This window comes from Phaseolus vulgaris, chromosome 1 (assembly GCF_051622355.1).
Source record: "Phaseolus vulgaris cultivar YP4 chromosome 1, ASM5162235v1, whole genome shotgun sequence".
Lineage (NCBI taxonomy): Eukaryota > Viridiplantae > Streptophyta > Magnoliopsida > Fabales > Fabaceae > Phaseolus > Phaseolus vulgaris.
The window spans coordinates 39,766,252-39,793,474 of record NC_143498.1 but is presented as its reverse complement, the minus strand read 5'-3'; the positions used below and the strand labels follow the sequence as shown (position 1 = coordinate 39,793,474).

General features: G+C 43.0%; 1 pseudogene; it reads right to left on the bottom strand.

The window, feature by feature from the left end:
• LOC137815963 (uncharacterized) lies at positions 1 to 27,223 on the bottom strand (annotated as a pseudogene).

Genomic DNA, 27,223 nt, shown 5'->3' with positions numbered 1-27,223 from the left:
TTAAGCCTCATGTTGGGTCTTGAAAATTCTGAACTTGATCTTTTCCTTCGAACTGGCTGAGATGGTTATGAAACTGTTGGGTCTTGAAAATTTTGCACTTGATCTTGATGTCCTTCGAGTTGGCTGAGATGGTTGCTTAGTCTCGGTCTATGTTGCAACTAAATTACTTGTTCTGTATATAACATCGATTGTAACATGACTACGTTTCTCAACATCATCATAAACTCCAAGGACTTTCAAAATCAGATAAACAACAATCACAATAACTTTCTACGCACAAAAATGTGACATCTTTAGAAACAAAAATTATATATAGTTAAACCAAAGGATTTAGAACATAAATTTTAATCATTGTACCCAGAAGTAATATATAGACAAACACACAGACCACTAAAGAAATTTCAACATACGATACCCCATCTACCTGTAATCAATCGATGTAACACTGTATTCTTGAATTACTTTAGCGAAGATCTGTACAGATAAATGAGCTAGACAAGGTTACTTATGCTTTACATTGTTGGTTTCCGTAAGAATAACATAATATGTATTAGGGAAGAAATAACTGAGCCTACAAGGTCCATTTTCATTGGAACACATCTTTTTGGCTTTGGTGGTATTGTATACCTTTGCTGAAACATTAACTTCCATAGTCAAGATTATATTCCTGGCATTCATGTTTAGAACCCCAATGAGGTATCTATCATCTTTCTCAACCATGTATTCAGCTTCTTTACCTAGCAATGTCCATAAAAATAAAAATGCCCTGTTTCAAAGATAATTGGGTGTAACACTAGAGAATAGAATTGGACATATTGTTGCATAATTGGTAACAAATTTCTTTATTGAAAGAAATAATGATTGTTGTAAGCTTTCTGAAAAAAGATTGTTTCTTCAAAATAAAATCATGATAAGTGAGGAGCAACTTATAATGAACAACAATAAGTATTACTCATTCTAGTTGACTAGTAATATGATTAAAAAATAGTATAATGAATAAGAGGCAACATTCTTCTTCTAAATTAGTTTTTAAAGTTGAGTTAAATTTTAAGATGATGTAAAAGTTTACCTCAATAATTGTTAAACTTAACAAACAGGTTATTATCAAATAACTCAAATGAACAATCTTTGTCAAGAATATAGTAGGTTGAGAATCTCACGTTAATTATTAATATGATAGAAATAGTGTATACACTAGTGCAAAATAAAGAAATGAATGCTCTTTATTTAGTGCAACTTTGCGCTTAAATGCATTCATAAAAAATGTGGTGACATTTTTTAAATTAATTTGATTTACCAATGCGGCTGTTTGTATAGCCACATTTGTAAATCAAAACCGCACTTGTAAATCAAGTGCTTTGATTTACAAGTACGAAAGAGGAGTAGAATAATTTATACAATTTGCACAACGTAACCCGATTAATAGTGGTCATGATGGAGCAAAGATCAGGTGTCCGTGCGTTAACTATTTGAATGGAACGATATTGGATGTTAATATAATGAGGGAGCACTTGCTATGTGATGTGATATGATTCCACTAGCACACTTTGAATGATTCTTGACATTCTTAGGAATCATCTTGAGTTGGATATGAGATAGGCACTTTATCATAGAATTGGATCAAGGTTCTATGAACAAGAACTCACCAAGACTAGTACCAAAACCCAAACTCATATGGAAGTTCCATGTTTTGTCAAATTGAACCGATTGAATTGGAAGAAAAGGCAAAGGCACTGATTAAACAACACAAAAACAGAAATGCACCGAACAAAAGACTAGAAATGAAGAAGAAATGATGAAGAACAACAAGTAAACAAATGAACCGAAGCAAAGCTCATAAGAAATGAAAATGCCGAACAGAAATTCAAGAGAAGCAAGCTAAGACATGAACAATTGAAAGAGAAGGAAGGAAGGAGAAGAGAAAGCTCATGAAGATGGAGGAATGATTGGATGATCACGCCACTTAGAGGATGGTGACTCCAAGATGAGTGTGCAAGCCGCGACTTGAGGTAACCATGGAAACTCTCAAGATAAGACTAGTGAGGAAGGCACAAAGCTCTCCAATGCTCTCTCAAAAATTGAGTATAGTTTCTCTAATCAAATTTCAAATCTGAAAAATACAAAGGCAGCACCTTAATTTATAGCCTAGAGGTGCTGAAATGCAAAGCTAAATGAATTCAAAATTCCCCCCAAAAACAAATGAAAGTGGCGCCAACTATAGTCATGAAGAAGGTGTGACCTTCTCTCTCACTTTGGCACCTCCCTATTTACTCCTACACCTATCTACTAACGCACCCCCCTAAGACTCCTATTCTAAAGACCTAAAGATGATTTAACAAAAGAGGTTTCTAATGTTTCCCTCTAAGCACCTTCAAACAAAGAAATTACAAAAAGAGAAAATAAACGTCCATTAGCTCCTAAAGCTTTGAACATGCTCCTAGTAAGCCTTTGAGGTGGGCTTTGACCTCCATGGGCGTCTTCTATTTGAGCCTCATCCTCTTCTTGCTCTTGATGATTGGCCTCCATGTCCACTTGAGCTTGATCTCCATCATACTCCCCGAGTTGGAGAGATAGTAGGCAATCCAAGCTTATCTACTACTCTTGTACTAGCCACATTAGCACAACTACCCCATCCACTATCAAAGAGCAAATGTTGTTTTGAATAAGACATCTTGTATGGAAAATATTTTCCCTTTGACTTTCATCAAAAGGTTGTGAAACTTGGCCAAGAAGTCTTCTCACAACTAACAAATCCCCTTCAAGTGGACACTCACTCTCATCCCCACTAGATGCACTAGAATGAAAAGAATGCGTAGGAGAATCCGAATCATGCTCACTCACTACAATGCCATCATGCATGTACATACTTCGTTTAGAAGGGCAATTAGCAGCTATGTGACCATAACCCATACATTTAAAACATTTGGTATTAGACGTTCTAGTGGGTGATTTAGGCCTAGAAGTAGATGGCTTAGGTTCCTTGGGTTTGAAAGAAGAATCTTTGGAAGGAAATTTAGAAAAAGACTTTTTGTTCCTCCAAGACTTGTTGTAGTAACCATCATTTGGAAGTATTTTTGAAAGAATTTTTCTTAGCAAGTTGGGCTTCCACCTTCATTGCAAGATGAACTAAAGACCCCAATGATGAATACTCTTGTAACTCAACAATATCTTGAATATCCTTCCTTAGACCACTCACAAACCTAGCAATCATAGCTTCCTCACTTTCCTCTAATTCAATTTTAAGCACAAGCGTTTCTAGCTCTTTGTAATATTCATCCACATTTAGCGTGCCTTGTTGAAACCGTTGGAGTCTCAACATGAGGTCTTTCCTAAAATGTGGGGGCACAAACCTAGCGCGCATTTGATCCTTTAAAGAGTTCCAAGAGTCCACGGGAGGACCCTTGTGATAGATAATGTCCTTTACAACACCATGCCACCATTTCATGGCATAATCACTAAACTCTAAGGTGGCTAGCTTAAGCTTATGCTCTTGGATCTCATGGATCTCAAATATTTGTTCACACTTAGCCTCCCAATCTAAATATACACTAGGATCACTAGAGCCAATAAAACAAGGAAGCTTGATCGAAGGTAGCCTAGCCTTTGCATCTTGGTAGAAGCCATTTCCATGGTGATGTCTCTCCCCTTGGTTGTGATGTCTATGTCCATGGAATTGGGGTGGAGTTCTCCTTCTCCTATAGTCTTCTTCATGGCCTATGTCATTTGAAGAAGCTCTTGTTGAAGGTCTATGTGAATGATGCCCATCATGGATAGAAGGAGATGGCCTAGCTTGTTGCACCTCCAAATTTTGCAATTTCTCTTCCAAACGCCTAATGGTGCGTTGAGCTTCATGCAATTCACCAAGGACCGAAGCTTTGGAAGGAGAATGCTGCTTCTAGGATGCATCACTTGAAAATCCAGCCATTTGCAAATAAAAACAGCAAACACACAAAAACAGCAAACAAGTTAAGAAACAAAATTAGCAAAAACAGTGAGTTTGGCAACCAAATTGCCGAAGTGAATTTGGCCAGAAAAAGAGGTCACTCTCAAAGAAATAATGTCCCTGCACCAATCTGATCTTGAGGTCTTGGAATCCTCAAATGAAAGATGTCAAAGCAAGGCACACCAATCTCAAAGCCAACCACAACAAAACCAAAGAAGCAATAAAGACAAACAAGGAAAAATATAAGCAAAGAAAGGCTAGAACAAAAGGAATACTAGATGTTTGACAAACTTCAAAGATTAATGAACAAAAGACAAGCAAGAAAATTAAAGAACTCAATGAGAAAGTAGACACACAAAAGAATACTTAAAGAAAAGCACTGGAGTAGATGAAGAAAACAAAAAATTAGCTACTGGAAAATATTTTTTATGCAAACTGTGCTTGATGTTCACTGATTTAACTGGAATGATATAGAGCGAACTGGATTATGAAATTTTAACCACACAAACTTCAAGATCTTAGCTCAAAAATGGCACTGGAATCACTTAAAAAAAGTAAGCCAATTAATTGAGATAAATTTTTCAAAATCGCTGCTAGATAACCGTATTTTTATTCGGCAGAATTGTACATTTTTTGTATTTTATTTATCATTTTTTGTGTACTTTGAATTTCTGAGTACTTCTTTTTTATACTCTTGTCTAACACTTTGAAGAACACAAATCCAGAATTTCAGAATTTTTCAGTGACTTAATCAATTGCAATAAGGAAAAACAGTAAGCACGTTTTCAGAAAACAGAGGAATCCTAATAGGAATGAAAAACAGAATTATGAACTAGCAAAGACATAATGGAAAATGATGTATAGGAACTTGTATAGGTCTAGAATACAAGCATGAACTCAAACTAAAACAGAAAATGCACAAAGGATCAAGTATCAAACTCAGAAAATTATATGACACCAAAGCAAGAAACAACAAAATCAATAAAAGTACAACAAGAAGTGATGACAATTATGGAAAAAAAAGACTAAGACAAAACTTGTATGGATTCAAAAAGGAAAATACTCAAACATATGATAGGCACAATTAAGAAAACAGCAAGAAAACTCAAATAAGCCTAAAACAGAACCGTAAATTGCAAGAAATTAAAGAGCTCTTGAAATTAAAGTGCAACACAACTCAAAATTTAAACAAGAACACACCTAAACTCTAGATACCACATGATATGATTCCACTAGCACATTTTGAATGATTCTTGACATTCTTAGGAATCATCTTGAGTTGGATATGAGATAGGCACTTTATCATAGAATTGGATCAAGGTTCTATGAACAAGAACTCACCAAGACTAGTACCAAAACCCAAACTCATATGGAAGTTCCATGTTTTGTCAAATTGAACCGATTGAATTGGAAGAAAAGGCAAAGGCACCGATTAAACAACACAAAAACAGAAATGCACCGAACAAAAGACTAGAAATGAAGAAGAAATGATGAAGAACAGCAAGTAAACAAATGAACCGAAGCAAAGCTCATAAGAAATGAAAATGCCGAACAGAAATTCAAGAGAAGCAAGCTAAGACATGAACAATTGAAAGAGGAGGAAGGAAGGAGAAGAGAAAGCTCATGAAGATGGAGGAATGGTTGGATGATCACGCCACTTAGAGGATGTTGACTCCAAGATGAGTGTGCAAGCCGCGACTTGAGGTAACCATGGAAACTCTCAAGATAAGACTAGTGAGGAAGGCACAAAGCTCTCCAATGCTCTCTAAAAAATTGAGTATAGTTTCTCTAATCAAATTTCAAATCTGAAAAATACAAAGGCAGCACCTTAATTTATAGCCTAGAGGTGCTGAAATGCAAAGCTAAATGAATTCAAAATTCCCCCCAAAAACAAATGAAAGTGGCGCCAACTATAGTCATGAAGAAGGTGTGACCTTCTCTCTCACTTTGGCACCTCCCTATTTACTCCTACACCTATCTACTAACGCACCCCCCCTAAGACTCCTATTCTAAAGACCTAAAGATGCTTTAACAAAAGAGGTTTCTAATGTTTCCCTCTAAGCACCTTCAAACAAAGAAATTACAAAAAGAGAAAATAAACGTCCATTAGCTCCTAAAGCTTTGAACATGCTTCTAGTAAACCTTTGAGGTGGGCTTTGACCTCCATCACCGTCTTCTATTTGAGCCTCATCCTATTCTTGCTCTTGATGATTGGCCTCCATGTCCACTTGAGCTTGATCTCCATCATGATGGGTTTCTTCGATCTTATACAACTTGGACATGGCATGGTGAATTATTAAATTTACCATGTGTTTCCGTAAGTGAAGAATACGTGGGGTCCACCATGCATGAAGAAGTACACGATGATGTAAATGATGATCGATTGGAGGACATGATTCGTGATGTAGGAGATGAGTCTTTTGCAAAAGCGCATGGATATGGAAGTGTACCGCCCTGGTAGTCGAAGTGATGACGTGGCATCAAGATACAGTATCGGCGTGTTGACAAGACGCCAGGTTGGCAGAAGGGAAAGAAGTCGGGGGGCTCGTGAAGTCGCCAGTTATTAAGTTGGCGTGTTCCGATCTCCAGCATACCAGAACCGGCGATCACCGGGTTAAAGATGAAGTCGCCAGATGTAAACTCAGGCGACCAAGTGATTGGAGATCGTCAGAGCAAGCACATCACCAAAGATGAAGGTGGTGTAGATTATGAAGGCGGCCGGCGAGACCACAGGGGAGGTGTACGAAGGCACCCTAACTCGCCAATTCCAGTAGAGATCGCACTCCAGGACAGCTATGCACTGAGTAGTATCATGCATAAGTAACTTAGCCAAAGGAGAGTCAGAAGCAGCGCCCAAGTCAAGGAGGCTCCAGATGATGGCACGTGTACGATTGGATGCGAGCCACGTGTCCAGGTGTGTAACTGCCAGGAGAGAGAAAGTGCCCAGGTATAAAAGGGTTTCCCAACGAACTTTCGAGGTACGCACGTTCAGATTGTCTTCTTTACGCTTGCGAGTTCTTGAGCATACTGTGAGAGAGAACATTGCACGGTTCCTTGAGAGTTCTTGAGTGTTTGCTCTTGAAGTATTTGGTGGTTCAGTCGCTGACTTGGGCGTTGGAGTGCGATCGGCCGCAGCGGCGCCGCTCTGTTCTTTTGCAGGTTCTTGAGGTGGATCGTGACGAAGGACGGAGGTTGAAGCGGTGCGCACGTCGATCCAAGTTTGACGAGGCAAGTTCCAACGTTCTGGTCAACAGGCAGGATCATCAGGCGCCCACCGTGGGGCCGTGTAAAACCTGTTCCCATCCACAGCGTGAGTTCTTGGAGGTTTTCGTAGTTTTATGTGTGGTTGTGTGCTGGTGCAACCACTGTTCGCTGGTCATCTGAGTTTTGTTCGGTGATTTCGCGTTTTTCACCGTTCGTTTGGGTTTTTGTTCGGTGAAGTGAGGTTTTCTGCTGTTTACGCGAGATTTGTTCGGTGAAGTTTGAGTTCTTTGGCTCGTTTGGTTTGTCGTGGGAGAAGCGGTGGTTTCTGGTGGAGTTGCAGGTTTCTGTGGAGGTTCGCTGTGTTCTTGAGTTTTCTTGCGGAGATTCGCGCAGTTTTGGCCGATTGATCGCTGAATCAATCGTCGCTGAAGGAAGTGTTGTTCGTTACTCTCTGTGATTTGCTGAGTTTTCATGAGAAAAATGAGAAGCAACCGTTCAAGTCCAGTTGCACCCGTTGCTGCTGAAGGCGCCGCCGCCATGACCATGGCGCAGATGGTAGAAATTATGCGCTCATTGCAGGCAACTGTGGAAGCTTCGCGCATAGAACAGGCGAGAATGCATGAGGACCTGGCCGCCTCGCGGGCCAGGAATGATGAGCTTAGCAAGGTGACTGAAGAGCTGCGTCAAGCTCTTCAGGAGCAGCAAGGGCGTCCTATTGCTGAAGAGGTCGCGCCGTCAACGCCGCCTCGTGTTTTTCCCATGCCTTTCGCTCAGGCGATTACTGACACGCCTATTCCTGCGAGTGTGGTACCTGTCAAGGCTGTTTTTACCGGGGTGGAGGATCCTGAGGCTCATCTCACCACGTTCCATACGCAGATGATGCTGTCAGGAGGATCAGACGCCGTATACTGCAAGATGTTCGTGAGCACTCTCCAGGGAACAGTGCTGGAATGGTTTGTGAGCCTGCCTAACGGTCACATTACCAACTTCCAACAGTTCTCGAAGATTTTCGTCGAGCAGTACATCGTGAATAAGGCACCGCCCAGGGTGTCTTACGATTTGTTTGATATAAGGCAATATCAGGGAGAGTCCCTCAGGGACTACTTGAATCGCTTTGGGGCGCAGATGATCAGATCGCCGGCTAAAGATGAAGAAATGCTGGTCTACGCATTTAAGAAGGGCGTGCTGCCGGGACCATTCTGCGAGGCATTGATCAGGGCTCACCCCGCCACGTTTGCTGAGGTGAGGCGACTTGCGGTGGCCCACATCGTCGACGAGAGTGAAGTCGCCGAGAAGAGAGGAAGCATGGCTCCCGCTAGGCCACGCGCCCAGAGCAGGATCCAGCCACAGAGGGTTCTGGAGACAGCGGCGGCCAGAAGGGATCAGAGGACTCGCCATCCTTATGATCCAAGAAAGAACAAGGGCAGGGGCCAAGGGCGCCAGCAACCAGCACGCCGGGAATACAATCGCCCGCCTAAGCACAAGTTTGTCATGGGATTGGCGGACCTGATCGCCATTCCCAACATATCTGCTAGGTTGAAAGCGCCAGAGAAGGTGGGCGACAAGGTGCTGGGACCAAAGCCAGATGCCTGGTGTGAGTTTCACCAAGGCTTTGGCCACACCGTGGATTCGTGTTTAGCTTTAGGATACCAGCTCGACGATCTGGTAAAGAGCGGGTTCCTAAATGACTATTTGCTGGGCAGAAGGACGGGGGGCGCGTCGAGCTCCCAACTAGCAGGTGGAGAAGCCCAGCAACACGAGATGCCTACGCACGGGGAAATCCACACCATTGCAGGGGGTTTCTCAGGAGGTGGATGCACCGCATCACAGAGGAAGAGGTACGCGAGGTCTGTGATGACGGTGGATATGTTTGAAGACCACTCGCCGGAAGTGGACATTACATTCACCAAGCAGGATCTTCGGGACGTTGTGCCTCATGACAACGATCCCATAGTCATCTCGTTGATCACAACAGGAAGAAAGGTCCACAGGGTGCTGGTGGACCAAGGAAGCCCGGTAGACGTGATGTTCTGGTCGACTTTCACGCAGTTGGAGCTGCCCCTTGACCAGCTGAGGCCCTATGGAGGGTGTTTGTATGGTTTCGCTGGTGACCAGGTGGAGGTCAGGGGGTACATAGAATTGAGGAGTACGTTTACAGACGAGGCGGGTTCGAGAACGGAGAAAATCAAATACCTTGTTGTAAACGCTCCTTCAGCCTACAACATCCTGTTGGGAAGGCCCACGCTCAATCGGATAGGCGCCATACCGTCGACTCGACACATGAAGGTGAAGTTGCCGTCTATGGAGGGGGTGGTGATCACCATCAAATCCGATCAGAAAGAAGCAAAGAAGTGCTATGAGAATAGCCTGAAAAACAAAAGATCGGTGAGTTACGTAACAACCACCCCGCCTCCTGGTGTGAAGCCCAGGTCGACGGTGATAGAGGAGACCGCCGGAAGGGACGTGGAGATGGTGGATGCTGATCTGGGGGAGTGGAACTCCCGTCTGGAGGAAGAAGAGGCAAGGAATCGCCCCGAGGAAGCGAGAGAACTGGGAATCGCCAGGGCGGTGATCGCCAGGGCGGTGATCGCCAGAGAAACCAGACCAAAACCCGTCGAGCAGTGGCTCGAGAGAGAGATCGGGGGAAAGATCTTCAGGCTGGGAAGATCTCTGGAGGTCGAGCTCCAGGACCAGATTGCTAAGGTGATTGAACGGCATCTGGATGCCTTTGCATGGTCCGCTTCGGACATGCCCGGGATCGATCCCGACTTCTTGTGCCATCATCTGGCGATGGACAACTTGGTGAGACCAGTGCGACAAAGAAGAAGAAAGTTCAACGAGGAGAGGAGGTAGGCGATTAGGGACGAAACACAGAAACTCCTCGCTGCAGGCCACATCAGGGAAGTCCAGTACCCTGAATGGTTGGCAAATGTCGTGCTGGTGAAGAAGAGTAATGGGAAATGGCGCATGTGCGTCGATTTCACTGATCTGAACAAGGCTTGCCCAAAGGATTCATATCCTTTACCAAGCATAGACGCCCTGGTGGATAGTGCTGCAGGGTGTAAGTTGTTGAGTTTCCTAGATGCCTTCTCGGGGTATAATCAGATCAAGATGCATCCCATGGATGAAGAGAAGACTGCCTTCATGACCGAGAGATCGTGCTACTGCTATAAGGTGATGCCATTCGGGCTGAAGAACGCAGGGGCCACGTACCAGAGGTTGATGGATCGAGTACTTGCACCGATGTTGGGAAGGAATGTGCAAGCGTACGTCGAAGACATGGTCGTGACCTCGCCAGAGAAAAGCAAGCACGTTGCAGACTTGGAGGAATTGTTCACGACGATCGCCAAGTTCAAATTGAAGCTAAATCCAGAGAAATGCATTTTCGGCGTGGAGGCTGGAAAGTTTTGGGTTTCCTCTTAACTGAAAGGGGAATAGAAGCCAGCCCGGATAAGTGTGCCGCCATCCTGGCGATGAGGAGCCCGGCTACCGTGAAGGAAGTGCAACAACTAACAGGTCGGATGGCCGCCCTGTCTCGCTTCGTGTCAGCTAGCGGAGAGAAGGGCCATCCCTATTTTCAGTGCTTAAGGAGGAATAACAAGTTTGCTTGGACGAAGGAGTGCGAGGAAGCCTTCGTCAAGCTGAAGGAGTATCTGGCGAGCCCGCCGGTTTTGTGCAAACCGCTGGTGGGAACCCTTCTCAGGTTGTATTTTGTTGTAACTGAGAGGGCGGTGAGTGCGGTGCTCGCCCAGGACCAAGATCAGGTTCAAAAGCCTATTTATTTTGTTAGTAAGGTGTTGCAGGGCCCCGAAACGAGATATCAGGCCCTGGAGAAGGCTGCGCTGGCGGTGGTATTTTCGGCGAGGAGGTTGCGCCACTACTTCCATAGCTTCACGATTCTGGTGATGACTGACCTGCCCATCCAGAAGGTCTTGAAGAAGCCCGACGTTGCGGGAAGGATGGTGAAGTGGGCAGTAGAGCTGTCAGAGTTTGATATTAAGTATGAACCCCGAGGCCCGATTAAGGGGCAAATCTTCGCAGATTTCGTGGTCGAGCTCTCATCTGAGGCGACACGAGTTGAAGGGGACGATTTCCGTTGGGTGCTCTCGGTGGATGGATCGTCGAACCAGCAAGGTAGCGGTGCTGGAGTCATTTTGGAAGGACCCAACGGCGTGCTGATCGAACAATCTTTGAGGTTTGCCTTCAAAGCCAGCAACAATCAAGTAGAATATGAGGCGCTGATCGCCGGGATTTTGCTGGCAAAGGAGATGGGAGCGAGGGTGTTGATGGCTAAGAGTGACTCGCTGCTAGTCACAGGGCAAGTAACAGGTGAGTTCCAGGCTAAAGATCCACAAATGGCGGCTTACCTGGAGTATGTGCGGGAATTGAAGAGTTCCTTTGCCTCCTTTGAAGTGGTGCATGTGCCCAGAGAGCAGAATGCCCGAGCTGACTTGCTGGCTAAGCTCGCCAGTTCAGGCAAGGGGGGTAGACAGAGGACGGTGATTCAAGAAACTCTGAAGGCGCCGAGAGCATTTGTAGCAGATCACCTGGTTCTTCAGATAAGCAGGTCGACGGAAAAAGCGGCAAGAAGTCACAAGTCTTTGACGCAAGAAACTTTGAGATCGCCGAGAATTAGAGCATGTCGAGGAGAGAAGGTGAACATGGCGCAGGTCTGTGCTACCCATGAGCCAGACACCTAGATAACACAGTACAAGCGGTGCCTGGCAGATGGCCTTCTCCCGTTGGATCCGACAGAGGCTAGGAAGATAAAAAAGAATTCTAGCAAGTTCACATTGATTGATGGCGAGTTGTACAGGTTTGGGTTCACTCACCCACTCCTGGAATGTGTGCATGGCGAGAAGTGCATTAGAATCATGGCAGAGCTCCACGAAGGGATATGCGGAAGCCACGTCGGGGGTCGATCTCTGGCCGCAAGGACTCTCCGTGCAGGGTACTACTGGCCATCGATGAGAGAAGACTGCAAGAAGTACGCGCAGTGTTGCAAACAATGCCAACAGCACGCCGATTGGCACAAGGCGCCTCCTGAGGAGTTGAAGTCGATTTACAGCCCTTGGCCGTTTCATACTTGGGGAATCGACATCCTGGGACCATTCCCGCTGGCGATCAGGCAGATGAAGTACTTGGTGGTGGCGATTGAGTATTTCACCAAGTGGATTGAAGCAGAACCAGTGGCCCAAATCACCGCACACAAGATCGAAGGTTTCGTGTGGAAGAACATTGTGTGCCGGTTTGGTGTGCCCAAGCGCCTGGTGTCGGACAATGGGACTCAATTTGCAAGCCACCTGTTGAAGAAGCTTTGCAAAGGGGTGGGAATTCAACAAGTGTTTGCATCCGTCGAGCACCCTCAGACAAATGGCCAGGTAGAGTCAGCTAATCGGGTGTTGCTGAGAGGTTTGAAGAGAAGGCTAGAGAAAGCCAAAGGAAGCTGGGTTGAGGAGGTACCCCGCATAGTTTGGGCGTACCACACCACCGAGCAGTCAGGAACCCATGAGACCCCGTTCAGCTTGGTCTATGGGTGTGATGCAATGATTCCCGTAGAAATCTAGGAGAGCTCGCCGAGATTCCAGAACTTCGTAGAGGAAGACTCGAATGAGGAGAGAAGGTTGAACCTGGATCTACTGGATGAGGTCAGGGAAGAGGCAAGATTGAAGGCTGAGGCGGTGAAGAGAAAGATTGAACGAAGATATAACTCAAAGGTGATGCCGAGGCAGTTTAGAGAAGGCAACCTGGTGATGAGGAAAGCCCACCAGTACGAGATGGAGAATAAACTGTCGCCCAAGTGGACGGGACCGTTCAGAATAACCGAGGCGCTCGGGAACGGCGCCTACCGCTTAGAGACATTGGAAGGAGGGGCGATTCCTCGCACCTGGAACGCCACGCACCTCAAGTTGTATTACAGTTAAGAAGCTTTGTAAGTAAAGACAAACACAAAGTTATGTTACAATGTCTCTATCAAACAGTTTGAAGGGGGCACTATTTTTTCCCTAAGGAGGGTTTTTAACGAGGCCACCCAATAAAGAGAAGTTTTCAAAGTTTAAGTTGTTTTAGATTGCATGCTCGTTGTTTTCAGAAAGTTTTGAAGAAAGACCTTGTCACTTATACGTGACTTAAGACAAGTTAAAGATATATTGCATGCTTTCTAAAAGGTTTTAAGTCCTCATCGTCTTTCGGCGATCGGAGGCATCAGTTAAAGTTTAAGTCCTCATCGTCTTTCGGCGATCGGAGGCATCAGTTAAAGTTAAAGTTAAAGTCCTCATCGTCTTTCGGCGATCGAAGGCACGAGTTAAAAGACCTCAACGCCCTCGCGCGTCCTGAGGCGAGATAAAAGACCTCCTCGCCGTCGAGCGAGTGCAGGCGAGGAAGAGTAAAAAGTCCTCAGTGTTTCTGGGGGCGAGAAGATGTAACCCCTGGGGCAATGTAGAGGCACCAGTGAAAAGTCCTCAGTGTTTCTGGGGGCGAGAAGATGTAACCCCTGGGGCAATGTAGAGGCACCAGTGGAAAGTCCTCAGTGTTTCTGGGGGGGGGGGAGGAGATGTAACCCCTGGGGCAATGTAGAGGCACGATTTAAAGACCTTCTCGCCTATGAGCGAGTTCAGGCGAGTTAAAAGACCTTCTCGCCTATGAGCGAGTTCAGGCAAGTTAAAGACCTTCTCGCCTATGAGCGGGTTCAGGCAAGATAAAATCCTTCTCGTCTCGAACGAGTTCAGGTATGGTGTAAAGGGTGGAAGAAGTTTGGAAGGTGGCTAAGGTAGGGTCGAAGAGAGCGCCTAGCCACCCGGTCTCTTGTTCTGAAGCTCAAGGAGGTAGAGAAGGATCCGAAAGGCGCCTCTACCCCCAGATAAAGGAACAATGGCCAAGGTATGAAGCCAGAAAAAAGCTGATATCGCCAAGAGTCTTTGGCGACCAGGAAAAGTTCAAACGGTGGCGAGAAAGTTAAAGACCCGTTTTGATGAAGCAGATCGGGTGAAGCGATGTTTTAAGCCAGTAGCTGAGTTAAAGTTCGTTGCTGGAAGAATGGTTTTACGCTGAAGATCATTGCCTTGAGATTACGAGTTTTAAAGCGATTGCTATCCGAGATCGAAGTGGTTCGAAGCAGTTAAGTATATGATCGCGCTTACGAAATCGCTAAGTTAATTTCTTAAAGCAAATTGTGCAAGGAAAGTTAAAACAGCTAAAGAAGTTATAAGAAGAAATACAAGGACTTTGTCATTAAGTAAATATCAGTTCGGGGCACATATACAGAAAAAGAAAAAAGTTCATTACAATTATATGCAAAGGGAAAGCGTAAAGGTAGTGGATGGAGGGAATTGATCAGTCTTCAGCGGGAACCACCTTCCCATCCATCACCTCGTTGTTGAGGGACACCATACTGAGATCTAGATCGGGGAACAAGCAGGCGAACTGTTCCCGTGCGGCCTCGAATCCAGCAGCCAGAATTTGGGCAGAACTCAGATTAAGTTCTTCAATCTGTTTCTTGAGTTCTTCAGTTTGTTCCTTCAGCCCCTTGTTCTGCTGCTCCAGCTCTTCAGCTTGCTTCTTGAGTTTGTCGATGGTTTCCTGAGCTTGAAGAAGGTCTTCAGCAACCTTCTTGGATTCTGCCTGCACCTGGCCCAATTCAGCAGCGATCTTCCTTTTTTCTTTGTTGGCTTCAGCAAGCTTCGCCATGGTGTCGTCCCTTTCTTTTTCCACCATCCCCAGGAAGACCTCCCGATCGGCTGACCTTTGCTCCAGTTTTTTCACCTTGGCGGCATCAGCTTTGATCAAGCCCTCCAGGTCAGCCACTTTCACGCGATAAGGCACCAGTTTGCTCTCTAGCTCAATCTTCTCTTGAGCCAAGAGCTGTACCTTGTGGCGGAGATCGGTGGCCTCCTTGCGCGCCACCCGGAGCTCGGTGCTCATTGCATCTTCTACTCGGGAGTGTTCAATCTCCGCGAGTGTCAGATTGCAGGACAACTTCTCCGCCTCAATCCTTATAGTGCTGTTCTCTGTTCGAAGGGCGTAGAGGTCATCCTGGAGCTTCCTGGTGGAGCTCTCCACAGCTCTAGAGATAATGGTGGGGAAGTCCTCTGCCATCATCTTCAGTTTGGCCGAGAAAGGCTCCCACATCCTCGTGACCTCGAGAGAGAGGTTTGCTTGTGGAGGCACCGGGTGGGCTCGTTGTTGGCTCTCGCCGCCACCTTCTTTAGTTGGTTGCTCAGCAGGTGCTTCTTGGCGTGGTGGCGACGTCGGGGATTCAGTAATCAGAATCGGAGAGTTGTGGGCAACCTCATTCCCGATTGGAGCGACGTTTGCGGTTGAGGCATTTGAAGGAGGACCCCCTCCAGCTGATACATACGGCGTGGAGGCGCTCGGGGGGTCCTCCATGAAGCTTGGCTCGGGGGCCTCAACCACAGGTGGCGCAGACGCCAATGGAATTGCTTGGACTGGTGAGGCAGAAGCTGGTGGGGGTGGCAATGTTGGAGGCGGAGCAGGTGTAGATGGTGGTGTTGATGTTGGAAGAGGGGGTGGAGCAGATGGTGAAGAAGGTGCCACCCTCTTCCTCTTCGTGACGAGGCCATCTTTAGTTGCCTCGTCGTCTTCCTCTTCCTCCTCGTGGACTACTTGGGGGGCTTTCCTCTTAGGTTTCTTGAGGACAAGCTTTTTGCGTTGGTTGGCGGGTTGGACATCGGGAGGAGTTGGGCCTTTGGGTGGCGATCGGCCCTGTGCGGCGGCGATCTCCACCACCGAGTTTGGCACGGTTTGTGAACCCGATGCCAACCCGTGGGTTCGGGCGAGCGCCCTCAGTTCAGCGAGCTTGCCCTGGCCCAACATATTATTTGCATAGAGCAAAAATGCATGGGTTAGCTCAGAGAGAAAATAAATGCATAAGGCAGTATGCAGCAAAGCAGATAAATGGTGCAGAAAATAAAACCAAAGTCTTGCGCACAACGCACAAGACGCCCAAAAATAGTTAACAGAGGTAATGTTAGAATAAAGACTTAGACGTTCTAACCTATGCGAATTTCGAGTTGGTCCTCGAAGAATTCGAAGCAGATGAGCATGGTGGTGAGGAAGGTGATGTTGGCATCTGCCACGCTCTTCCAGAAGAAGCAGAGGTCTCTCTCCAAGGCACCCATGCTATCAGGACTTCTTGGCCTCCTGAAGCTACTCTTGGACTCTTTGTTTCCCTTGTTTACCCAATACAAGGGGAAACCGTCGAGCAACGAAGCGTCCTTCTCGTTGGGGCGCACCTGGACAAACTTGCCCTTCCAGTCTTTGTAGGATTGCCGGAAGATAGAGAGGATCGACCTCCCAGCAATCCCGTTCAAGCTTACCCATAGGCGATCTCCTGGGTGCTTGGCTTCAAAGAGAAATAAGAAAACGTCCACTGACGCTGGCAGCCCCAAGTGATCGCACATTATTTGAAAAGCCCGTACGAACGCCCAGCTGTTGGGATGGAGCTGGGCGGCGGCGATATCGAGCTCGGTGAGAAGCTCCCTTTCAAAACGGGTGAAGGGAAACCTAAGTTTCACCTTCTTGAACAGGGTGGTGTATATGAGGCAGAACAACCCGCCGGTGTTCCCCTTATCGTCAACACACACCGGAGGGCAAGGTAGCACCGTCATCTTTTCGTCGTGCTCCTTATGGAATGATTGGTAAGGCTCGTCCCCTTTCTTCAATCGTAGAACTGCCCCAGCAGAATTTACAGAAGATGTTTCCCTCAAAAATGTCGAGGTGGCCCATGGGTACAGTTTTTTGAAGTCTGGGGAGGGAACAGAGGCTCCTCCGGCGACAGGGGGGTGGCCTGAGCCAAGTTGGGGCGGGAGGGTGCAGGCCTCTCAGCCTGAGAAGACGAAGCACCACGTGCTCGCGGTGGGTCGTGTGCTTGTGAGGAGGGGTTTCGTGATGAAGGAGGAGGATTTGGGGTGATCTTTGAGCGAGTCATTGCGGAAGCTGCAGAGGAAAAAGAAAAGGAAAAATGATCAGGGTTCGCAGAGGCTGACTCGATCATGGAAGAAGGGTGAAAAATGAACGAACGTAGGTTCGTTGTGACGTTGACGAAGCCCTAAGTTACGAGAAAGGAGAAATGGAAAAAACAACCCACAACGTATGCACCAGACAGTTAAAGGATGATGCGAATCGGTTAAAATGCAGGAAAAACCAGCAGAAGAAGGAAAGGAAGTACCTTTTTGTGATCGGAAGAGTGATGAAGGAAGTTGGTGATTCATGAAGTTGAAGAACGTTGAGAGCTTTTTTGCAGAAGAGAGTTGGAGCGTCTGAGAATACGGAGAAAGTGATGGAACAGTGGAGCGAAATGGGTTTAAGGGTTTTTCGAAATGGGTTTGGGAAGCGCAAACGTTAACTGAAGGTAACCGTTGATGAAGCCACGTGTCGAGCGATGGGTTAGGTGTTTGGTAGAGCGTCAGAGAAGCAGAAAGTACAACCGCTTGAAATTCCGTGCCATGCCACGTAGATCGGTATTGACGTGACTCTTTTAGTCTTTTCGCTGGACAGGTCTTCGCTTAAGACTGGGGGGCTTGTGTACCGCCCTGGTAGTTGAAGTGATGACGTGGCATCAAGCTACAGTATCGGCGTGTTGACAAGACGCCAGGTTGGCAGAAGGGAAAGAAGTCGGGGGGGCTCGTGAAGTCGCCAGTTATTAAGTTGGCGTGTTCCGATCTCCAGCATACCAGAACCGGCGATCACCGGGTTAAAGATGAAGTCGCCAGATGTAAACTCAGGCGACCAAGTGATTGGAGATCGCCAGAGCAAGCACATCGCCGAAGATGAAGGTGGTGTAGATTATGAAGGCGGCCGGCGAGACCACAGGGGAGGTGTACGAAGGCACCCTAACTCGCCAATTCCAGTAGAGATCGCACTCCAGGACAGCTATGCACTGAGTAGTATCATGCATAAGTAACTTAGCCAAAGGAGAGTCAGAAGCAGCGCCCAAGTCAAGGAGGCTCCAGATGATGGCACGTGTACGACTGGATGCGAACCACGTGTCCAGGTGTGTAACTGCCAGGAGAGAGAAAGTGCCCAGGTATAAAAGGGTTTCCTAACGAACTTTCGAGGTACGCACGTTCAGATTGTCTTCTTTACGCTTGCGAGTTCTTGAGCATACTGTGAGAGAGAACATTGCACGGTTCCTTGAGAGTTCTTGAGTGTTTGCTCTTGAAGTATTTGGTGGTTCAATCGCTGACTTGGGCGTTGGAGTGCGATCGGCCGCAGCGGCGCCGCTCTGTTCTTTTGCAGGTTCTTGAGGTGGATCGTGACGAAGGACGGAGGTTGAAGCGGTGCGCACGTCGATCCAAGTTTGACGATGCAAGTTCCAACGTTCTGGTCAACAGGCAGGATCAGGAAGTATGTCAAGCGATGCAGAGACTCCATTGTGTCCTGAATCAACTAACTTCACACGGTTGTCGGCTGTTGTTAACGGATATGCTTCCATAGGGAAATACTCTACCTAATCGTAATTATGAGGCCAAAAAGATTCTTTTCCTATGGGTATGGAGTATAAAAAGATACATGCATGTCCTAATGATTGTATATTATACCGGAAAGATTTTGAATTGTTGAAAAGTTGTCCGAGGTGTGGGTTATCACGTTATAAGTTGAAACAAAAAGATGATGATACTATTGAAGATATAGAAAAGCATGGACCCCTAATGAAGGTTATGTGATATCTTTCCATCATTCCAAGGATGAAGCGTTTGTTTGCAAACCCAAACGATGCTAAGAATCTTAGATGGCATGTAGATGAGAGGAAATGTGATGGCATGTACTGACATCCAGCTGATTCTATTCAGTGGAAGAAATTTGATGACGAGTTTCCAGAGTTTGGTAAAGAATTAAGAAATATCCGACTTGGTTTAGCTACAGACGGAATGAATCCGTTTGGTAATATGAGTACAAAATCACAATTCATGACATGTTTTACTAGTTATTTACAACTTACCTCTTGGATTGTGCATGAAGCGAAAATACATGATGTTGTCTATGATGATATCCGGTCCGAAACAGCTAGGGAATGATATTGATGTTTATCTAAGTCCCTTAATTGAAGATTTGAAGTTAATGTGGGACTAGGGTGTTGAAGTATTTGACGAATTTGCTAATGAAACTTTCAAGCTTCATGCCATGTTATTTTGCACCATCAATGATTTTCTGGCATATGGTAACTTATCAAGTTATAGTGTTAAGGGTCATAAAGCATGTCCAATATGCAAAGAAGACACTACTTCTCAACAATTGAAACATGGAAGGAAGATAGTATATCTTCGACATCGGAGGTTTCTTAGAAGTCATCATCCTTACCGGAGGTTGAAAAAAGCCTTTAATGGACACCAAAAGGCTAGTGGTCCACCAACTCCATTAACCGGTGTTGAGGTTACCGAAAAGGTAAATAACATAGACCACACCTTTGGTAAGTAAAAAAAATAGTCATCTTTTACAAACATTTGGAAGAAGAAATCAATCTTCTTTGATCTTCCGTACTGGTCGAGGTTAGAAGTCAGACATTGTATAGATGTAATGCATGTTGAGAAGAATGTGTGTGATAGCTTAATTGGTACACTTCTTAACATTAACGGGGGAAGACGAAGGATGGTCTAAATGCTCGTTTAGATTTGATTGAGATGAACATACGAGGCGAGTTGGAACCCATAGAAATGGGTAAGCGTACATATTTGCCCCCAGCTTGTTACACAATGTCAAAAAGATGAAAAAATTAGTTTTTGTCAATGTCTAAAGGGTGTGAAAGTGCCACAAGGACATTCCTCAAATGTAAAGAGCCTAGTGTCAATGAAAGATTTGAAGTTAATTGGGTTGAAGTTGTTGAAGATGGTTGCTGCCCCTTCAAGACATGTGTTTGATGAAGACTTTTATGTACAATTCATGTATATTTCCTTTTGCTTTAAGTGTGTCTTAGGTAGTGTTTAGAGGTTGTTTAAGAGTGGGCTTTTTGCTGAGTAACTCACCTCCTAACCACTGGCCATGTGATAAGAACAAGCATAAGGTTTCTTAAACTGTTTTTCACATATTTTACAAAAATCGTTTACTGCATAAAAATAAATATGTTCTTTTCTAAATAAACAAATTCTTTTTTAAACTGATGCCTTGGCTAAGTCTTGTGAAAATTAGATTTTGTGCATCAAGTATTTTGACTAAGTCTTCTACCTTTCAAAACGACTATGTTTTAAATAGTTAAGCTTTCTCTGTTTTCGTTTTGAAAAATAAATTTGTTCATCTGTAAATGAATAGATTCTTTTTGACTCTGGTGCCATGGCTATCTTAAACGGTTTTCAGTTTTGTCCCTGCACCAGAATGGCTGACTAAGTCTCCTCACATAACCAATTCTCTAACTGTTTTTGAAAATAAATCTGTTCATTTTATTTTCAATCTGTTCATTTTATAACAGCTTTAACTGTTTTTCAAAAAACTATTATAAGTTGGTTTTCTATAAAATGAAAACTTGTTTCCGAGTTTAACAATCTATCATACAATTGTAAAAACAAGTTTGCATCAGAGGATTGAGGATTTACAAGGAATTAGCATCTGTTCTTCAAAGATTTCGAAAATCACAAAGTGCTTGTTCTTGTTTGGTTCCAAAAGCTTGGTGAGAGGTGTTGCTACTATTCTAGCAATCTGTTCTACTGGTTTAAGGCAGATTTCTGCATCCTCAATCAGGTGTAGTCGTTTCACATTTCTTTTCTTGTAAAAGTTTGGTTCTACACTCTTCTTGATAGGGTTTCTTGAAGAGTGTGTGTGTGCTGAAATAGGGTTTTTCAGCAAGTGTACCTAAGTTCTTGTAGGGTTCAAGAACAGTGGGATTTGTGTTTGTTTGAATTGTGATTTAGTGAATTTCACCTTGGTTTAGGTGAAGACTGGATGTAGCTCAGTTGAGTGAACCAGTATAATTGCCGTGTGTTCATTCTCCCTTAATCTCTGCACTTAAATTTCTGCATAACTGTTAAACTGTCAAGAAATAAATTTGTTCAATCAATAATAAATCTGTTTTTTCTGGGCTCGGTTCATACTGTTCTTAATTTCTGGAAAAACTGATTGATGCTAAAAAGAACATCTATAATCTGTTAAAAGCCACTGGAACAGGTTGATTGTAATAGGGTTCTCAATTAAGTGTCAAGCTATCAATTGAACCTTAATCACTTGCTTAAAATTGACGCTTGTTGTTTTGTGATTCACTATTTTTCTTCATTATATCAATGTGTGTGAATCTGGAAAATCGATCTGCATAATCTTGTGATTAACTTGACTGTATAAACGTTTTTCAAACACAAACAGTGCCAAAATAAATCTGTTCAATTTCAAATAAATCGATTTATTTTCTGTACACTGTGATAAATACTGATTCTGCGAGAAAGATTTAAAAGATCAATTCACCCCCCTCTTGAACTTTGGCACTATTAAACCCAACAGAAGTCTCATGATTGCCACATCTTGATGCAACAGTTATTGTCGGTATCTATTCGTGGGATCTTACCAAAAAATGTTAGACATACCATAACCCGTTTGTGTTCATTCTTCTCTTCCATCTGTTGTAAAGTCATTGATCCCTCCTCCATCTCTTTTTGACATCATGGTTCATCTAGTGGTGCATCTGGTAAGAGAGGTTAGATTGTGTGGACCAGTGTAGTTAAGATGGATGTATCCTGTTGAGCGGTATATGAAAATTTTGAAAGGTTATGTGAAAAATCATTATCGTCCAGAGGCTTCAATGATTGAAAGGTACATAGCTGAAGAAAGTATTGAATTTTGTTTAGAGTACATGTCAAAAGCAAATCCAATAGGTCTTCCAGCTAATTCATGGCACCACAGCCGTTCTACAAGTAAATGTTTACGTGGTGTGAATATTGTAAGCAAATCTCGATCATAAGTCTTGCAAGCACATTTGTACATATTGAATAACACAGATGAAGTTATACCTTACATAGAAGCTCATAAAGCCATTGTGAAGGCAAATAACCCAAGACAAGCAGAGAAATGGGTCTTGATGGAACATGATAGAACTTTCATGCCTTGGTTTAAAGATGAGGTGTTCAAGGATTCAACGACATCAGAGACCTTGACCTGGTTAGCTGCTGGATTGAAGTTTGATGTCATCTCATGTACAACGTACGAAGTGAATAATTGTATATTTTACCCGAAGTCCATGGATGAAAAGAGTACAATTCAAAATTCTGGTGTTACTCTTGAAGCCGAGTCAATGCAGTTTTCGACTTCGAAAGATACAAATCCAGTACTTGGATCAATGGCATACTATCGGTTTATAGAAGAGATATGAGAGGTTGACTACAGTAAGTTTTTCGTTCCAGTTTTCAAGTGTAAATGGGTTGACAATAAAAGTGGGGTTAAAGTTGATGAATCAGGATTCACACTAGTGTGACAAGAGCACAAAGGGAAGTTGTGAGGCTCCTACAATGAATGAGATAAGAGAATGATCGAATGTGAGAAGAGTTTCTATCGCAACAACTTTGTGGTGAGCCGATTCAACCCCTTGTTAGTCCCACTCCCAAGAGCACAAAGGGAAGTTGTGCGGCTTCTACAACATCAGGGGATGATATCATTGGGCAGACGAGGGAATGTGAGCTACTGGTAGCGGCTGGCAAGATTCCTCAGGTGGTGGCCCTTGGAAAAGTCTATGAAAAGCCCACCACCTTACATCTGATGTGGCGAAGGTAAGAGTTGAAAAAGTACAAGTACCTGATGCTCGCGTTCCACTACCTTCAGATGATTTAACCACTGTGGTCGATGCATTTCAGACATTCGTTGCCTGGCCCAAACACCTCATTCGATTTATGCCACAACCTCATGTAATAATTTCATTTCATTGTATTAATTTTTATTTATATTTTTATATTACATATAATTTAATACAAATGTTCTTTATCTTGTAGAAACCTCTTTGGAAACCAAGTCCGGAGAAGAAGCGTGAGGTTCCAATTGACGATCCTATAGCTTCCTTAGGTCTAGGTTCTAGTCAGATTGGTGATACGTTTTTTCAAATAAACACTGAAATGCCACTGATGATGTACAACACAGATTTATTAGAATTTGTAGCTGGGAATCAGGAGCTCAATATAAATATAATTCAATTTTTTATGATGTAAGTATTTTTACCTATATTTCAATTACTTTATGTTAAATTATTATTGATTATGCTTTAACTAATAACTTGTAGGTTTTTGCATGGAGTCTGTCTCACTGAGGAGAAGGAAAATGTGTATGGATTCTTAGATCCTGCATATACTAATCCCGTTGGACCAAGGACATATGAGACCCAATCATACATCACTAACACCCTGGAAAAAGAGGGAAAACAAATTTATTTATGCCCTTATATTAATGAGTAAGTTTAATAATATGTCATCAATTATATTACTATTTCATGTTTTAAATATTTACTAACTCTTTTCATGGATGATATAGGCATCATTGACAGATACTTGTCATATCAATGGTTGATAAGACTGTTGTGTGATTTTGTTCCCTACACAAGAAGATACCCACAAATTTTGAGAATATCATTGATACGTAAGTACACTATAAACTTAACTTTGTAAGTTACTAATTAACCATCTACTAACAAGGTTTTTTGTATTAACCAGTTCATGGCGTGGATATAACATCCTAAAAGGTCGATCCAGTTCAAATAATTTGAACTGGATAAGAATAAAGGTTTGTAATTTTTTTCTTTCTCTTATCATTGTTTATCAAGATACTAACTTTTACTTTTTATTGAATTATAGTGTAATAAACAATCAGGAAGCTATGAGTGTGGCTATTACATTATGCAATGGATGATTACCATTGTAAGACTAGGTGTTAAAACTGGTTGGAAAGAGGTAACATGATATGTTAAATCATTTTTATAATTCTTGAAGATATATGTATCTTAAAACTAATTTATGTCAATTATATTTTGAAATGCAGTTATTCACAAAAGAAATACCAATGAATTCGGAAGCCATGTCATATGTGAGACATTCTTGGTCCACATATTTCATAAACTTTTATAACTCTAGGGTAGCTGATCAATAGTGTAGGGATTATACGTAATTTGATTACTGTTTGTAATGTACATTTTGATCAATATATATTTGATTCTCTGAATTTATGTATTTGTCTGGCTGGGTATATATAATTGAACAGGTTAATTTATATGGGTTTAGCACTAAATAGATTGCACTAAAAAAAACCCACTATTTATAAGTGCGGTTATTTACCAAAGCCGCATTTGTAAATCCAGCGCAAGATTTACGAATGCAACTATGGTAATAGCCGCATTTGTAAATGCTATAGCCTAAACCCTATCACCTGATTCAGAAGCATATACAAATGCGGCTACCAGAAATAGCCACACTTATAAATAGTATTTACAAATGCGACTACCAGAAATAGCCGCACTTATAAATAGTATTTACAAATGCAGCTATATAGCCGCATTTGTATCTTTTTGATTTACGAATGCGTGATGATCAAATGTGGCTCTATAGCTGCATTTGTAAATGTAAAACAACCGCCCTTGTTTAGCATTTCTGCGCTAGTGATATAAGTAGAAAATAATCTAATGCCAAAATTGTAGCCGATGCTCAACTACTTATAGCCTTAAAGTAGTTTTTGACCCAATTTTTAGCTAAGACAACTAGTCCTATAATTAATTACCATTAACAGTCCCTCAAAGAGGAATTGCATTGAGGAAGCTAGTTTGTGGAATTGTGGTAGTTCAAACTTCATGTCTCCAGCAAAATAAGGATGATTCTTAAGAGAAACCTGACATTCATACTCGGAAAAAAAGATACAAGAGGCAACCATGATCTTTAATCACCATTCCATGTAGCTAATCCAAACTACGAGAGGTACGTTCTTCCCACCTAATACAGATGGTGAAGCCCTAATTTAACCACAAAGAAATCCGTTGAAGTTGAAAAATCAATTTCTTCAAACACATTCTCTGGGTGACTGCTTTAGAACAAACCAAACCAAACCTTATAACAATGTTACCTTGCTTTTATACGCTTCAAGAAGGAAGAAATCCAACACCGTCCAATTAGTTTGGGAGCTTAACTTGGGCTTCTTATTGAAAGCGTGAAGAAAGACTTAAATTTTGTCCTTGCTTGCCACTTGAAGCTGCTTCACAAAAACATAACTGATTTTAATGAAACGGGATGAGGTTGGACCAAACAGGATAAGGGAATCCCCGTAATACCCATAACGAAGTGTGGTTGAAACTACAAAAATAGAAAAAGAGAGAGAGAAAGAAAAGGGCAAGGCATGAGAAAGAGTGATGAAAGGAGGGAGGGAAGCTCACAATCGCACCCCATAATCGCACCACGGGATCACACCTTACAATATCGCACCTCAGAAACTCATTTCTTACAATTAAAAATTCCTAACCCACAATTGCAATTTAAAAAACCCTACCCAAATTCATTTTTCACTAAACTAATCTCTCAATCCACGTCACTTGACACCTCACACAACACCCAATCCCACTTCTCTCTGCCACATAAGTAGCACTTGATGCCGTTTGGTGCGAATGAACAGAAAAGACCATTTTAGATACATTTTAAAAAACATAGGGACCAAATTGTTTTTTTAAGAAACCACTTTACTAAATTGATTATTGACCCTAAATGTAAGGACGAATAAGGTAATTATACCTAAAAAATAACAATAATTCAAGAAAACAATAAACAACAAAATATTCCAAAATTAATACAAATAGACAACTAAACAAACAAATGCTAACAAATTAAATAAGAAAAATAAAATAAAATAAAAAAACTGAAAAAGAAATAACCATATTAGTCGTCCCTTAAAAGTCATCTAGCTTTGTGTTAAATTCATCATCTACACCAGTCGTAGATGGTCCTGCTTCATTAGTTGGATCTGCCCCCCAAGAATAATAGTACCTGTCCCCAGGCCAAGCAACATAAGTAGCAAATTGATCAAGAGGCATGTAGGGGTTATGTTGCCCTTGAGGAAAGGATTTATATATGTCTTATTGGAGCCTCATTATCCCTCTATGATTGTCACTCTCTTGCCTTTGTATATGGTCCCAAGTAGCTCTTTACTCCGACTGCATTTGCTGCAACTATTCCATTAACCTGTCTTTCCTAGATGGTATGATGATTATGGTTGGTGAACAGGTGACTGATATATAGGAACCTCACCAGGTTGTGGTGCTTAGTCTTCTGCAGCAGTACAGTTGTTAACAATAAATTTCAAATCAATTGGAGGTCTAATATTCACAGATGGATTAACCTCCACACCATATTCTGCACAAAGGGCAATAATAAAAGTAGGGAACCCCCAAAGTATCCTTTTCCTTCAGATTATTTGGGCCAATTTCAAATCTAGAAAATTTATAAATTTCATGAAAAATAATTTTGGCCACATCAACAAAATAATCATCTTTTAAAAGTTAATATAGAAGATGGCACTTGAAAATATTTAAGTCAGATACATAGTTATTAGGTACCATATTGGCCAGCATGAAGACCATCCAAACTTGAGATAACGTCTTCATATGCTTCCTTAATATCCTCCATGGTTTACCAACTGCAGTTATTTGGTAAGTGTGATTGGCTAGAAAAATTTCCCTAGCCAGTATGTCATCATTGAAGCCATAAATTTGCGACATCAACCTGTGATATGTGCAATCCTCATCTCCTCTTAACTGCAAGGGGTCACCTAAGAATGCACTAATGGAATCCCTATCAAATGGTACCCATTGCCCTTGTACCTTTGCTCGCAACTCTTGAACTCCATCTTCTCCTGCCCAAGCTTTTGCATAAAATTCATGAACCACATCAGAAGGGGCTTAGTTAGCCTCTTTCAACTCCTTCTTTGCAGGCCCCCTAAGAGCGGGTCATATTGCTCAGGCAACAACTGTATTCTTCTCTCTGGAATAAAAGCCCAATTATTTATTTCTTCATACCTTTTATGCTTTTCTTTACTTCCAAATCTACTTTCTCTCGGAGGTTCTAGAGACTCCATCCTCACTCTTTTTCCTTGGGCCATTTGAGCTGCAGTACTCCTGTTTCGACCCAT